This window comes from Rosa chinensis, chromosome 2, assembly GCF_002994745.2.
Source record: "Rosa chinensis cultivar Old Blush chromosome 2, RchiOBHm-V2, whole genome shotgun sequence".
Taxonomy (NCBI): Eukaryota; Viridiplantae; Streptophyta; class Magnoliopsida; order Rosales; family Rosaceae; genus Rosa; species Rosa chinensis.
Window position 1 is genome coordinate 68,906,403 of NC_037089.1, and position 16,123 is coordinate 68,922,525.

Below are 16,123 nucleotides of genomic sequence, written 5' to 3' on the forward strand. Positions count from 1 at the left end.
TTGATCAGAATATGGAAGGACCAGTCACATATACAATTGGTATACAGCTTCCTCCATTTTCTACTATTATAGCTTCTTCCGTTTTTTTTTTTTTTAGTATTTTTCCCTTCACATATGCTATGTAATGATTATTAAACTGGGTAATGAATTTGTTGCAGTTATACTTTCAATGAGAATACTCCACTTGTTGATGATCCAGAGTACATCTCTGCATTGTTCAAGGGACAGCAAAGCGGAGATAAGGATGGGGTCTGGCTAATGCAGGTAAAAGGAAGGATTTAATTGAGTCTTACTATTTAACTATGAGTATCTCTTTTAAGAGAATGTAGCTAGTTACATTGACATCCCATTTGTAAGCAGTAAGCATGCCTTCTTATTTATGTTTCTCTAGATATTAGCACACGATACTTGCGCCATTTTCTTTTTGTGCAAGAAGCATGCATACTATGGAATAGTTTTTATACCCTCATATATTGTTTGTGCATTAGTCCCTAAGCCGCATACTCTGTGAAATCATAGTGATTATTTCTAGCCAAGTAAGCTGACTTGCCCCTTTGCTGCTTGCAGGAGAGAGATCTTTTTGCAGTTCAGTGATGGACCAAGAGAGATGATATATTGTTCTTATTTCAGATGCAAGAAGAGTGAAAGTAGTCTCCTGTAGAGTTGTTTACAATAATTTGTATTTACATATTTAAATATATATATATATATATATATATATTTTTTTAAATGGAATATATGTAGTCACCAAAGGTTGTATTAGTGGGTATGAAGTTGTTGTGCGACCCATAATGGCAGACACCAAAAATATGATAGTGGGTACTTGGGTCTTTGTCACGCCAGCAAAGGAAACCATTGCTGATAATGGTGGCTGGACCGTGGCTATTAGTGTTATACACCAATGATTGGTACCCATTGACCCAATAGACACCATTAGTGATGGTGTCTAAAGGCCAGATTTGTGGTAGTGACCTTGTAGTCCTCACCAGTCACCACTGTAGTCATAACCAAATCCATACCTCAGTAAGTTTTTCCGTCGAACCGAAGAATTTAGTGGCAATATTTTGCAGTCCATTGTACGTACATATATGGATTCCACAAGAATAGCGACTCGATTTGATCATTGTTATACCCATTGTACATTATTATAGTTTGCAGCCATAACCAAATCTTTGAAATTTCCATTTTTTTTTGTCTTGAGAAATTTCCATTTTCATGGGGAGCTTTTCCCGATGCATATCGTCGGCAAAAGTGTAATTCTTTTTAAGTTATATTATATTAGAGGCTTTTGCTAACAAAATGTTTGACGTTGTAGGCGTATCTCGTTTTGATTTATGGGGATTTTTTAGACACATAATTTCGCCTACAAAAATGTATTCCCTTCTTAGTTTATTTTTTAGATTTTTGCTACTGAAGTGTTTGTGCATTTCTTTGGGAGGATTTTGGCTACGACTGCTTGGCGGTTAAGGCATTTCTCTTTTAGTTTATTTTTTATGTGAGATTTTTCCAACACATAACTCGTACGATGAGAGACTTCAACACTAAACTAAAGTGTTTGTTAGCGTAGATGTAACTCTTTCTTATTTTATTTTTATGGAAGAATTTTGGCCGACAACTTGTTCCTCATTAAAAATGTGTTGTTCCTTTTTTAAATTATTTTTTAAGTGGAGGGTTTTGCCGACAAATGACTCGTGGGCAAAGAGTATCCTTTTGTATATATATAATTTTTTTTTGAGACTCATTTAGGCTCAAGCCTAGCCTAGCCCAAAGCCGGCCCTTGAGTATGCACCCATCGACATTGTTTTGGTGAACATGTTTGGAGCAGTAGTAGTCACCTGAGATTTAAAAGTATTTACCAATCCTATATATAAGTATATATAGCTTCTAGGAATCATAGCATTAACACTAGATGACCAAAGCAGCCGTGTTCAAAAGAGTTCGCTAGGCCCAGGCCCAGGCCCAGTTCAGACTATATTCAGACATGAGAAAAGAATCTAGTTGCATTCAATAAAAAGTCTCAAGTCATAAAAGACCCTTCTCTTCTTCCCTCTTAAAAGACCCCACTACTGTCAGACAGAGCTCTGAGTCATTTTCTTTCTGGGCGAAGAAACAAAGTAACAAAGCCGTGCCGAAATTGTAAAATTTTAGGGTTTTGAAGCTTGTACACGAAAGCCAAACTTTGGTTTTCTTGATCTGAAACATGTGATGCGTTGTGGAATCCGGTGGGGTTCCGTTTTGAAAGAAAGAAAATGTTGGAATATTGTTGGTGAAACAAAGGCTGAAATTGTTAAATCTAAAGGGCAACAGTGATTCGGAGGAGCCCGTATGGAGCTCTCCGAGTCACATTCTTCCATTAATTTAAAAGTGGCCAATGACCTCCGAAACTCTCACATTTCAGAGAGAATCGAGTCGGCCGGAGCGAGCAGAGACAGCAGTGAACAGCTCTTGCCTCAGCTCAAACTCCGGTCATCTTCGCCGGAATCCTTGGGCGGAGCTGCGGCGGAGTGCGCCACGGCACTGCTACCCACTGACCTCGCAAGGTGTGATCTTTTTCACAACAAACCGACGACGTTTTGCAGAATTTTCATCGATGCTTTTACTCTACTCTTGTAACTTTCCTTTTTCAATTTTACCTTCTACTTCCAGGTTGGGTGTAAAGTTGAATCCAGATGTTGACTCCGTTGAAGACTCGGTCATCCTCATGGAAGAAAAGGTTAAAGTTTCCTTCTTTAGATAAAACTACTGTTTTCTGTTGATACCCCGAAACGGTGTCGTTTACTAAAGGTCATTGTATACAGGACCTGACCTTTGGGCCAAACAGTGAAATCATCAATCTACGGTAATTAAGGAACAATTTTGTTAGAATTTTTGTGGTAGTTGTCCTCACAATTAAAACTTCAAATGCTAACTCTGCATGAATTTGTGCAAAACTGGTAATTTTGACAGAAGAGAAAGAGCTACAGACGTGGGATCATGTGAAGATATGCGTTACATATTGCCAAACCATACCAGTCCCAGTAAGTGGAATATTAAATGTGTCTGTATGGAACTAATATATGAAGCAACTTATGTATTTTCGATTTAACATACCTAATTTTACCTGTGCAGCTAATCACGTTTACCTCAATCCACACAAATGTTCTTCTTTAAGGTTGAAAAATGAAGGCACCACTACCGAAAGGTGACCACCATTACATGAATCAAAGTTGTGTGTTATCTCAGAGGAAAGAAAAAGGCTATGTTGTTTTGTGCTTCTCTATCTGTTAGCAGCCATTTTCATTTTTCTATTGCACGTTTATATCTTTCCTCTGTTCTTGGTTCTCAAGTTTCTTCTTACTGCTTGTGAATGCCAGGAATGCTATTTCAAGCCCCACGAAAGAGGGCTCTCATCGAGGATGTTTAAGAGGAGCCAAGTGCTTCTATGCACATTGTGAAGAGGAGTCTTGGAAAGTGAAGCACAGAGCACATTGGAGTCAGTTTTCTGCTGCTAAACAACTCAAAAGCAAAATCTCTGTAGGAGGACTTCCTCCTTCAGTGGACTCTGGTAATCCACCTATGAACCTTTGTCATGGAAAACATTCAAGTTGTATTACTTATATAGTCAAGGAAAATTGATGATTAATTTAATTAACCACATATATGTTGAGTGTGTTGGAGTGTGCTGATGAGTAGGTCTTGGTTGGCTACAAAAAAATGTCAAGCTGATTGATTTGATGAATCATAACTTCTAGCACAAACATAACATATGCACTGATTTTATCTCTAAAATCAGTATTAATATATGTCGCCTAATCATCACTTGGAGCACAAACTGATGCAATAAAATCAGTATTAATATATGCATGTTGGTTAATCATCACTTGTAGCATGAGCTTACTTAAGAATTCTATCTGCAAAATAAGTATTAGTATAGTTGGTTATTAATCTCTCATTCACAGTACTTTGATGAAATTGAATTTTTATGGTTTGTGTAAATACTGATTTACTTGAGAGGTTAACTTATTCTGTATTGGAGATGGTGATTCCCCAATAAATCCCCTCAAATTATTCTATTCTCCCATTCATCCATGGGAGTTTTGTTTTTCTGGAGGAGCCCTTGCGCCTAGATCAGTTCTCCAAGTCGTTCTGTTGAAAGATGTTTCTGTTTTCTTCTACAGTCCAGATTTGAACCTTTATGTGCCCTTCAATATGTATTTGCTGTATATGAAGTTTACCAAAGAACTAGATGATTATTCTGATTTTGGCTTATGGTGACTCATTGGATACCATTTTTTTCTGATGAAAAATTACGGAGTGCTTGTTTTTTTTCTTTTCTGTTTTTGGTCTGGAATTGAAGTGAACAACAAAGACCTGATTTTCCTATTCATCATGAAACTTTGTCGTGTTTGTATTATTTGCTTGAACGCTTCCTCCTGAACTCAATATGAGGATGGTCATTTGAATATTTTGGAGATGTGGGTGCTGTCATTACACTACTACAAAAATTGAATCAGACGACGCCTCTCACACGACGTATCATATTTTTCCGTCGTCTGATTAATTTTTATTTTTTCAGACGTCGTTTTTACAAAATATGTCGTCTGATATGGATTTATGAATTAGTTCAGAAGGCGTTTAAGGACAAAACCGTTGTGTGACGCTTAAAAAATTAAGCGGCAAGTTTCCCACCATGTTAGTGGTGCCAAACCCCATAACAAACCCCAAATTTTCCACCCAACATATATTAATCATACGACGAAAAATAATAAAACTGTGGTCTGATCAAAATGTTCGGCTGAATGAGGGAGATTTCTCATCACAATTTTTCTCTACCTCCCCAAAGAGGGAAGTCAAATTGATTGGAGACAAATCCAAAATTTAAAATGGTTGCATTCAGACCACATTTTTATAAAATTCTGTTGTGTGAGTCTTTGTCCAAATTGATATAGTCGGGCTTGAAGCCCTAACACTTGAGTAAAACTATAACAAAAATACCCACAGCGCCTCAATCTCTCAACAGCGCCTCACTCTCGACACAGACCCATAACCAAAACTCACAACTATCAGTGCTTCCTCACTTCAACCATATTTCTTTGTTCTACGTGGTGTTGAAATCCATCAGATCTAAAACCTAGACCTCTCTCCTCTCTCCTCTCCCCGACAACCAAACCAGTTTCTGTCTCATAGGATTGATGGTGAATTCATCCCATCACTCTCACTTCAAAACAGACCGGAGAGAGCCCTAGATTGGAAACCCTCTCTTCTCCGATTCTTCGAGTCCTCTTTCTCTTACATAATCCAAGGCGGCCTCTTTATATATGAGCAGAAGAACCCGAAGCTCAAGCTCCTTCGACCCCATGAACGGGTCAAGAAGATTGAGTTGGTGCCTAGCATAGATGACGAAGAACCCCATCGCAATTGATTCTCTCCCGAAAGGTAAATGTCCCCAATTGAATCTCTGTTAGAGTTGGATCTCGAGATACTTCGCATATGTGGTAACCTCTCTGTTATTTCTGATTTCCATGTTGTCATTACCCGCAGTTGTCTCTCCTCTCCTCTCTCATGCTCATCGATTGTGTTGATCTTTGATTGTAATTTGCTATTGCGCGAATTTATGTGGATTTAGTACCGTATTGATTCGCTTTTCTTTTTGGGCTCAAGAACTAATTTTGATTCACTTTTCTTTCTGGGTATTCAGGATTTCATAAGAGAAGGACCTTCCCCAAATGGGTCTCTCAGATGTGCCCCAGAAATGGTTTAAGCTCAAATCCTCAAATAGGCATCTACTAAGTGCTCTGTCTTTTCATGGCGGTCTGTTTGTTCATTCTTCTCTTGTTATATGTTTTTGTTGTTCCATTTGCTCAGTTTTTGTGAAATTTGCTTGACTAATTAGTTTCATTAATTATTTGATTGGTTGCTTAGAAAATTGGATAGATATTTCAATTCATTTCATTTCATAGTTAAGAGTTATCCCTCTGAAAGCAAGAAGTGTTCTTTAATTATCGAACATTGTCCATTTTCTAATTCTAGATAAGAAAATAAATCACTGAGTGTCTATCCATACAATTTTTCAATCAGTGAATGTACAATAACTATCTTTGGAAGCTTGAGGTGTTTGGATATTCAAAGTTTCAAACTACTTTTTTTTACATTGGTGCTCAATTTGGTTGTATGAAAGCTACAATTAATCACTGCTCAATGTTAAATGGGTATTTGGGTTTTTCAGCTGGGTACTTGTGCGAATGTGATTACACTGTTTTTATGGTGTCAAAACCCATATTGAACAAGGTCAAGGATCTGCAAAAGGATCTGCCTACCTCGTGCAGTGCTGGTATAGGCTTCTTTTACCCATCTCTTTCATGCTTTTATATCAAGTTTTACTATGAAAAATCCTGATTTTTGTTTCAGAGAATATATAAAATGACTAGTTAATTTTAAGGAAAATTACTTTTGGTTAATCAAGTTTACGTTACAAGACATTTATCTGGTAAATGAATTTGCTGCTTTCAACTGAAGTATGCGAGGGTGGCTTTAGTGAAGTGGCTATTGTCCTTTCTTGTAACTTACCATTAAGTGAATGGATACAAGTACATTGCATCTGCATACTATTTCAGTTTTTCTTGCTCTGGATGTAATTATTTATGACTCCAATCTGGAAGGTAGTTTCCTGAGCATGCAATCAAGGGACTGTTAAAGATGAACCAGCAACCTTGCAGTCCATCATGGTGAAGCTTATTCTTATTAGAAGGACAGGAGACATATTGCTATGGTATGGTTTTTCTTGCACTTCTACTGTTGTTTATTTCCAAATGTATTACTTGTACCATGAAGATGGGATTGACTAACCAAGATTGATTTTATCGTTGATTTCACTCACAAGCTTTGTGCCTCTTTGGTGCTTCCTCCTTTGAGGTTCTTATTCCATTTCAATCATTCTCATGCATTTTTCCTGACAAGTTTCACTGGTTCATTCATTGATCGATTTCTTTCCCTTTCTTATAGTAATGGCATCGGCAGAAATTAGTGCATGAACAAAACCATTTAAGGCCAATAAATATGAATCATATTGATGACATGAGGTCAGTTTAATACTCAAAATATGAAACTCTACACTGATGTGTCCATCTGAAATTAAAAGCAGATTATCTAATTGTAATTTTCTGTTTTTAGGAAGATTCATACATGTATACATTTATAACTCTTTTGGTAAGATATTAAAGCATGAAGAGTACTGGTCTCTAGTATATGCAGCTTGTTATTTCCATCTTACATTGGAATTTATAAAGCTTTACGTGTAATGTGTTGCATTAAATAATTCATGTGAACTAGAGGACTAACAATAAAGTAAAAGTGTTTGTAATGAATTGAGGACACTTTCAGCAAATTTTCTTTCACTTAACTTTCTGGATGTTCCTTTTATATTTGATCTTGACTACTTGGTAAATTGAAGCTTCTTCTCTCTTCCTGTATATCCCTATATGTAGTATTCAATAGTCTCATGCACTTAGGTGAGCAATCAAACTTCTCTTCCCAACAGCCTGTTATATTATAAATTCAAAATGAATAAAGGAAATTCATACTAATAATTCCTTTGAATGAGGAACAAATGCATTAATTGTACTTTTTGTTATGTAGTGTTTTTTTTAGTTATGTCAAGGGCATGGTTTCCTGGAGACGATCAGTCTCAATGATAGCAAGTTTGTATGCCTTTTTTTCTGACCTTTTTCATAGCAAATGCATAGCTATTTCTCAGTGAGTGCACCTTATGTTATGCTGCAGGTCGAGCATTTTCAATGCCAAGGCTGGAATTGCTTTGAATGACAACTTTGTGAAGCTTGTCTCTTGGTATGATAACAAATGGCCTTGTAGGTAATTATCTCAATATCTTCATTATGCAATCTGGGTTTCTTTAACATCATAGTGGGATACTAAAATAGTGTAATACACATTGCAGTGAATATCTACCTATGCTGATATTCTATTTTTGGTAAGTCTCCCTCATATTCTTCATACTATTATTACATTATGCTCATGCTACATAGTAATATTGCTATATTCAATTTTAGTTTACAGAATTGAATTTTTATTGTTTCATGGTCTTCTTTCTTTTTAATACTCAGTTTCTTTAATTAATTAAACCTGGTAAATACTTGGACTACATGCAAGATAAATAGCTGATGTATGTACTCCTTTGCAGGAATTCATAAGGCTTTGGTTTTAAGTATGGTGAATATGTATTATAAATAAGTTGCTGATGTCAACAGAAGGTTGCAAAGAGATGCCTCTTAGTCAAGAAATGGGATTCTAAGCCTTACTTTGCAGATTACTATTGATTTCAAGCAGCAAAAATGGAAGGAAGATGAGAGTTAGATAAAAGAGACTTGGTTTTGATGCATGGAATGAACAAATGACTATAGTGTTTTTATGTATGAATATTAGGGAAATACTCCCTTTTTGATATCAATGTACTGAATACATTTTATATATGGTCAGATTTCAGTTAATTTGATTGTTTAGAACTTCTGTAACAATTAGAAAACAAGAATAAATGAAAAGTATTGTCCAACATGTTATAGCACAATGGTAAAAGCTCAATGTATTGCCTCAAAGCACAAATACATTAGCCTTCACACCACACTTTTTGTTAAGAGAACCATCGAATGTATACAAAAATCACAATGGCTACAAAATAAAAACTGTCGTCTGAATAAAACTCACACAACGGTTATAAAATAAAGCGACATCTAAATCGTAATCACACAACAGCTACATCTTATGCCTGTTGTCTGAATAACAGTCACAATAACTAATGTTATCGACAGGCTGCTAGCATGCTGTCGACAAGCTGCCAGCATGCTGTCGACATGCTGCCGAGCCCTTCACACGACGGTTCCCTATAATCCACCTTCATCAGACGGCGCCTCGATATACGACGGTTTGCCTCCATATCAGACGACGGTTTTTAGCCGTCGTCTGATTCAATTTTTGTAGTAGTGTTATCAATTGTTTTGTGGCTGCTGGGGTTAACTCTTGTGCTGCTCTTCAAGTGAGTCTCAGTACTGATTACTGAAGAGCTTTTTTGTTTATGGTTTAAGCTATAGCTCACCCAACTGACTTGAGTATTAGTTTGGATGCTAATTGTTGAGTGGATTATTGCTTAAGTTCCTTATGAAGGGCATGAAATATACACTGAAACAGGTTGTTTATCTGATTTGAGTAGACTTTGCTTGATAAGAGGTGTCTTACAGCGGTTCTAAGTACCCAGTTTGATATATCAAGACTTTGCTACTGATAAAAGGCCTGATATTGAGCATGTATTGTATCTGGAAGATCTGACTCTCTAATTTTCTCTGTGTTGCAGATATTTTGGACAAAACCAAAGGTACTACCAATGTTGTAGCGAGTTTAGAGAATGAAAAGAAAATCATCCTTGGAAGTGACTCCAGATTGACCTACGAAGGAACTATAAGTAAGTTGCCGTGTAGAGTTATAGTTATTTCTTTTTGTTAAATAGTTGTTGTGATATTTTTTTTAGAGTTTATTATTCTTTTCTCAATCTTTGCATACTTAATATTTTCAGGAACAGATGTGCAAAAAAAATTTGAACAGATAACTTCAAATGGCTATATCATAGCCACAATGGTTGGAAGTGCCGGCGGATGCGAAAAGATTTGGAAACGCATGCAAGAATACTGTAGTTCCCAAGGAGCTGAGCCAAAGACGATTTCTTCCATATCCAAATATGGATGCGAGATACCTAGGAAAGTTGATGATTTTCTATCGTCTGAATGTTTTGTCATCGGGGTTGAAAATGAAGTAAGTAATCATTTCTTAAAGCAATCATTTGGTCTATGAATTTTATAGTTTACTAATTCAAATTTAAATATTCAATGCAGAAACCAACCGTATATCATCTTATAGACTTGTATGATGAAAAATTTAAAAAGCGTGTAAAGGATTCAAAGAAAGTTTTTGATACTTTTGCTGCACTAGGATCTGGGAGTAACATTGCTCTCCGTGTATGCAATGAAGTATTGAAGGGACGTAGCCCTCACGTAGAGGAACTATTTGAAACAGTCACATTCGGACTACTTAACGCAGCATTGTACAATCCCGATACTGGCGGAATATTACGAGGTAATGTATCCTCCTCAAGGTCTTGTATTTTTGTTTATATAGCCATGAAGTATTATTAATTTTCTGTTTCCATGTTAACAGTGATACAGTTATGCTCAACGGGAATTGAGATAGAGTCAAACAAAACTGTTGTTGAACTTTATCTACAATTCTATGATCGCTTTCAGGAGTTGGAGAATAGATCATTTTTTCTATTTTACATTCCGAATATTAAGAAAAATGATCTACGCCAATGGCTTCGGTATACTTTTCTTCTTTCTATATATGTTAATAAAATTTTCAGTTAGAACAAACAATATCTTATATTATTATTTTTTTTTTGCAGGCAATCAGGAACCATAGAGGATTTTGGTCATCCATTGACACAAGTTTGCGGTCGTTATTATGTGCACCGCGTTTTATTCAAGGACCATGTGGCTTCCACACATCTAGGAGCAAAACCTATTCCTAAGTCGAAGTGGCCTGAGTTTACTGATTCACCAAGTGCGTTAAGGTTCATTATTATTGCAAGCAAGAAAGTGTTTGTTGCAAGACAATCAGCAAAACTTTTGAGCTCACTGAAACTTGTAGATCTATAGAGTTTTTAGCCTTTTCAATTGTTGATGGTGGTGATTCATGTTGACTTTTGAGTCATTATTAGAACTATTAGAAGAATATCTGTATTTAATAGTTGCATTATAGGTTTCCTATATTGTGTAGTACTTTATTTTAGGGTTGTATATATACCCCTAACACAATTGTGAATAATACATTAGAAAATTCTCTCACAAATATTTCTCTTCTTCAACTCAATATTTGACTTGGTATCAGAGCAAAGATCTGCGAGGACTTTGTCTCTTTATTTTTTCATTGTTCTTTCCTCTTATTTAGAGGATTGATTTATGTTCCTATAACTTTTCAGTGATTTGGATCATTCTCTATTCTTTCAGAAAACTCTTACAAGTTTTGTTCCCAAATTTTTCGAAACCCAAATTTTTTGAAAGCCTAGTCTTCTATGTTACTTTCGCTGCACATTGTTCTTCTTTGTCTCTTTATTTTTTCATTGTTCTTTCCCCTTATTTAGATGATTGATTTCTGTTCCTATCACTTTTCAGTGATTTGGATCATTCTCTATTCTTTCAGAAGACTCTCACAGGTTTTGTTTTCAAATTTTTTGAAACCCTAATTTTTTAAAAACCCTAGTATTATGTGTTACTTCCGCTGCACGCTATTCTTCTTTCACAATGGTTGGAGATAATGAAGTTCCTTCTAAAAGGTGGAGAAGGGGGAATACCAGTAATTCAGGTATTCATAAAGTAGAAGTCTTTGTCCAACCCCTGATTCTTCCTTAGGTTCATTCGAATGAGCAAAATTGAATGGACTTGGGAACTATTGTACATGGAAGAAGATGATCTCAGCCCATCTTTATGGAATCCACAAGATATTCCATAAAGATGGGCCATGTTAATAGTATTATCAAGGCATGAGCAAATGAGAAAAGTGAAAACTATATGAAGTGGGAAGATGTTGATGGACTTGTACTATCAATTTTGTAGAAGGTCATGACTAATGAGGTGATCCAATTGATCATTGGGTGTGTTACTACAATAGAAGTTTGGAAGACGCTCAATGATCTTTACCTGAGTGAATCTGACTTCTCTCAAATTAATGAGCTGTTGTGCAAGGTAACAAGGATGAAGTAGGATGGGCAAGTAGTTTCGGTGTTATACACCCAGCTAAAGAATGTTTAGGCCAAGATTGGTTAGCGACGACCAAACAAATTGAAGAATGATGAGGCTATTGCTTAGTACTAGAAGGAAAGGAGTTTAGCGAGTGCACTAGTTTCTGAATGGATTGGATGCTAGGCATGACAGTGCCAAGGGAGAACTGCTTAGTAGGCAAGAGCTCCTTCTCTTATTGAGGCTTTTACCTATATCAGTAAGGATGAATCTCAGCAAGATAGAGCCCAAAGGCAGTCCATTCAGAGATCTATAGCTTGACCATTTAATCCAACCCACCCTCCCCACAGGCTCAAGGTCTACCTTCTAGCTATTCTACACCATCATCTGGACTTTGTCCATGACTAAGGGTACTTCATCAGGAGCCAATTCTGGTGGGTCTATATGCAGCACTGGAATCTAGTTGGACACACTAAGGAGAACTAATATAAGCTGGTTAGGTATCTGGCCTGTTGGATATTTCAGTAGACCCAAGCCAACTAGGCCTTAAAGGAGAGGGAAGGCAGTTGTCAATCTTGTTTAGAACTTAGAGCACTTTGGTGTTGCAGGGTAAGATCATACCACAGATAAAGATCACAATCCTTCGGTCTTAGTGGTTGGTAGAAGTACCGGTAAGATTGGTATGGCTTTAAAAATTTCTAACTTTGTAGTTTCAGATACATGGATTATTGATTTAGGTGCTTCAGATCATATGATCTATGATAGGAAATACTTTATAAACTTACCCACCCTTGATGTGTCGCATGTTACCAATGCTAATGGTGAATCGTTTTCCTATTCTAGGTATTGCGTCTATAAGAGTCACACCTGTCTTAGTATTGCATGATGTCTCATATGTGCCAGACCTTTCTCATCACCTAATTTATGTTCCTCAACTAAATGCTCAATCCCTGTGCTATGTGACATTCTTTCCCATGTATGTACTTTTTCATGATCTTCTGATTAGGGAGGTATTTGGCAGAAGATATCTGAGGGGGAGATTGTTTCATCTGGATCAAGTATATGTAGGAGAGAGGCCAAGGAAGAATGTCCCAAGCGCTTTAACTTTGAATTCTAGAGAGCTGAATGAAGTTTGGTTATGGCATAGACACTGAGGGTATCCTTCTTTCAGTGTGATGTGCAAAACTATGCCCTCTTTTTTTGTTGGCATTGATGAGTCTTCTTTACATTGTGAAATATATGTTTTGGCGAAAAGTCATAGAGTCAGTTATACATTGAGTCCTTCTAATAAAAGTTCCATTCCTTTTGAAGTTATTCACTTTGATATGTGGGGACCTTCCAGAGAACCTATTGTGTATGGAATGTGATATTTTGTTCTCTTTATTGATGATTGTACTAGATTATTTTAGGTTACATTGCTTAAATCTAAGGATGTTATATTTTCTGCATTTTAAGATTTGGGTTAAATATTGTTTAGTTCCTATACTTTGCCTCTCTCATCGTTTCAGTCCTTGACATTCTAATTTAATCTAAAAACTCCCTGATCTCACAATTTCCCTCTAATAGGTCTCTTGCGCGTCAAATTAGGAGTTGGCCTTGGGTGAAATGTCCAATATACCCCTATGTTATTTCTTTTTTTTTCTTTTTCCTTTTTAATTTCTTTTTTTCTTTTTCCTTTTTAATTTCTTTTTTATTTTTTTTATTTTTCTTTTTTCCTTTTTAATTTCTTTTTTCTTTTTTTATTTTTCTTTTTTCCTTTTTAATTTCTTTTTTCCTTTTTTCTTTTTCCTTTTTAATGACCATCATATCCTGCTGCATCAGTAGCGCCACGTCGGCGAACCAATCCAGATCGATCCAAAACCCCAATTATTGTTCTCCACGCCGGCGGCCATTTTTCTTTTCCATCACTATTCTTCTTCTTCACTTCTGGTTTTGGTCAACTTGGCCATCAAAAACCACTATTTCAACCAGACCCAAAATCCAAATCACCATTTTGAGCAAGACCCAAAAACTTCATAGTATGAAAAAATGGTAGTTTTTAGTGAAAAGTTTCCAAATTGAGGCCTGATGTGGAGAGAGAAAGTGGGATTTGAGTGGGAGAGAGAGAAGTAGGTTGTGAAAACAAGAGGGGAGTGGTTGAGCGGTGAATTTCAGAGCTGATTGGGATTTGCTTATGTTTGAGAGATGGCGTCGGCGACGATGGAGACGAGGGCGGATCCGCTAAGAGACAACGAAGGGAGATGGCTTTAGAGAAGGTGAAGAAGTGATCGATCAGCTCCTAGCCTCTTGGTTTTGCTCGATGTCCATCTATACACCGCCAAGCTAGGTCTTTGCTGGGTTTGGTTTCAATTTGGGGAGAGAAACAGATGGGTTGTGGAGTTTGATCGGAATGGGATTGGTGGGTTGAGGAAAGAGAAAGTAGGCAGAACGAAAAGAAAAAAAGAAAAAGAAAAAAGAAATTAAAAGGAACAAGAAAAAAGAAGAAAAAGAAAAAAAGAAATTAAAAAGGAAAAAGAAAAAAGAAAAAAAAGAAATTAAAAAGGAAAAAGAAAAAAAAAAGGGAAAAAAGAAATTAAAAAGGAAAAAGAAAAAAAAGGAAAAAAAGAAATAAAAAAGGAAAAAGAAATAACAGAGGGGTATATTGGACATTTCACCCAATGCCAACTCCTAATTTGACGCGGAATGGACCTATTGGAGAAAAATTGTGAGGTCATAGAGTTTTTAGATTAAATTAAAATGTCAGGGACTGAAATGATAAGAGATGCAAAGTACAGGGACTAAACAGTATTTAACCCTTAAGATTTTCAGAAAATGATTCAAACACCAAAGTTTTTTCGTTCTGATAATGTGGGTGGAGTTTGTCAATCATGATTTTCAAAAGCTTTTTCAAGAACAAGGCATAACTCATCAAGCCATTTGTCCCTAAATAGCAAAGCAAAATGGTGTATCTGACCGTAAAAATCGTCATCTCTTAGACATAGCTTGAGCATTGTTATTTGGTGCTTATATGCCCAAGTATTTGTAGGTGAGGCAGTCCGAATAGCATCCCATCTTATCAACAATCTTCCTTCTAGTGTCCTTCAGGGGCGTATTTCCTTTTAAGTCTTGTCAACCCATTTCTCCTGTCCTTCCTTCCATAATCTTCTTGCTCGTGTCTTTGGCTATGTTACTTTTGTTCACATACCAAAAAATCAGAGGTCAAAGTTGGATACCCAGGCTCTCAAGTGTATCTTTGAAGGTTATGACTCTTATAAAAAGGGCTACAAGTGTTATCATCCTCCTACAAGGAAATTCTACATCACCATAGATGTGTCATTCTATAAAGACATATGCTATTTCTCCATCACCAACACTTCTCTTCAGGGAGATAATGAGTTTTTCGAAGAGATGTTTGATGGTAGAGGATTGAAAAAGACTTGAGACACAGAGAAAAGTACTGGGATGCAACAAGATGAGCCATATTCACGGTCAAGGAGAGGGCTCTACAAGCGTTGGAGGAAGAAAAAGAAAATGAAAACAAAGATAAAAATATTGGAACTAAAGGAAATTTGACTAGTTAAACTGAGAAAAGTCAGCAAGCAAAGAGGTACTAGACTAGTCGAAATTTGGAGGATTAGGACCCGTCAAATGTTGGATCATAATTCATATACATATTTGTGCCCTAAAAACATGGAAATTACTTGTTTTAAAGTCCAAATTTAATATTGACTAATCCAATTTCATTATTTCCCTAATCTTGTACTTTTGCTTAACCTTTGTGTTTAGTTATATTTATTTATTTATTTATTTTCCTTATCATGTTAGGAAATAATGGAGAAGAGAAAGTGAGCTAGACATTTTCCTTCTCCGGCTAAGAAAAAGTGAGCTAGACAAGAAAGGAGGGGTAGCCGCCTGACCAAACGAACTCCGAATAATTTGAAACTTTCCAGTTTCATCCTAGAAATCCCAAGGATCATTTGTTATGAAGAGTGCCAGAGCTAGTTTTGAGTGGAAGGTCTTCAAACAGTCACTCTAATTTTCTGAAAGATGAAAACTGGAAAACCTGACCTGTACATATTTCAGAAGCATTTAAGGCTGAAACACAGTGAATTTAACTCTGAAATTTTACCAGGATGATCTACACTCATGGAGGAACATTTTATATGAAGAAGTCAGAGGCCCATTCTGAAGTCTTAATGGAGAATTAATTGAAGGAATTAAGGGGCAAAAAGTGACCGAAAACCAGCTCAACATTCATCATGTTCATGTTTCCTACTCACATAAAGAAAGCTAGATGCTTTTCTCTTTTTCCTTAGATATATTTTTCTACTCCAATCTCTATAATAGATCATCATTACTCTCATACTTCA

The 16,123-nt window shown here is 36.3% G+C and overlaps 1 long non-coding RNA gene across 7 annotated transcripts; it reads left to right on the forward strand.

The window, feature by feature from the left end:
- Positions 1-4,989: 4,989 nt before the first annotated feature.
- LOC112186101 lies at positions 4,990-8,545 on the forward strand. 7 transcript variants are annotated; one of them, XR_005807115.1, is made up of 7 exons: positions 4,990-5,415; positions 5,678-5,790; positions 6,206-6,310; positions 6,643-7,058; positions 7,759-7,848; positions 7,934-7,966; positions 8,177-8,545. It is a non-coding gene; the product is annotated as an uncharacterized LOC112186101 (long non-coding RNA). The 7 variants fall into 7 exon arrangements; XR_005807114.1 differs by having other exon boundaries at positions 5,678-6,748; positions 6,982-7,058; XR_005807112.1 differs by having other exon boundaries at positions 5,678-6,310.
- The last annotated feature ends 7,578 nt before the right edge of the window (positions 8,546-16,123 follow it).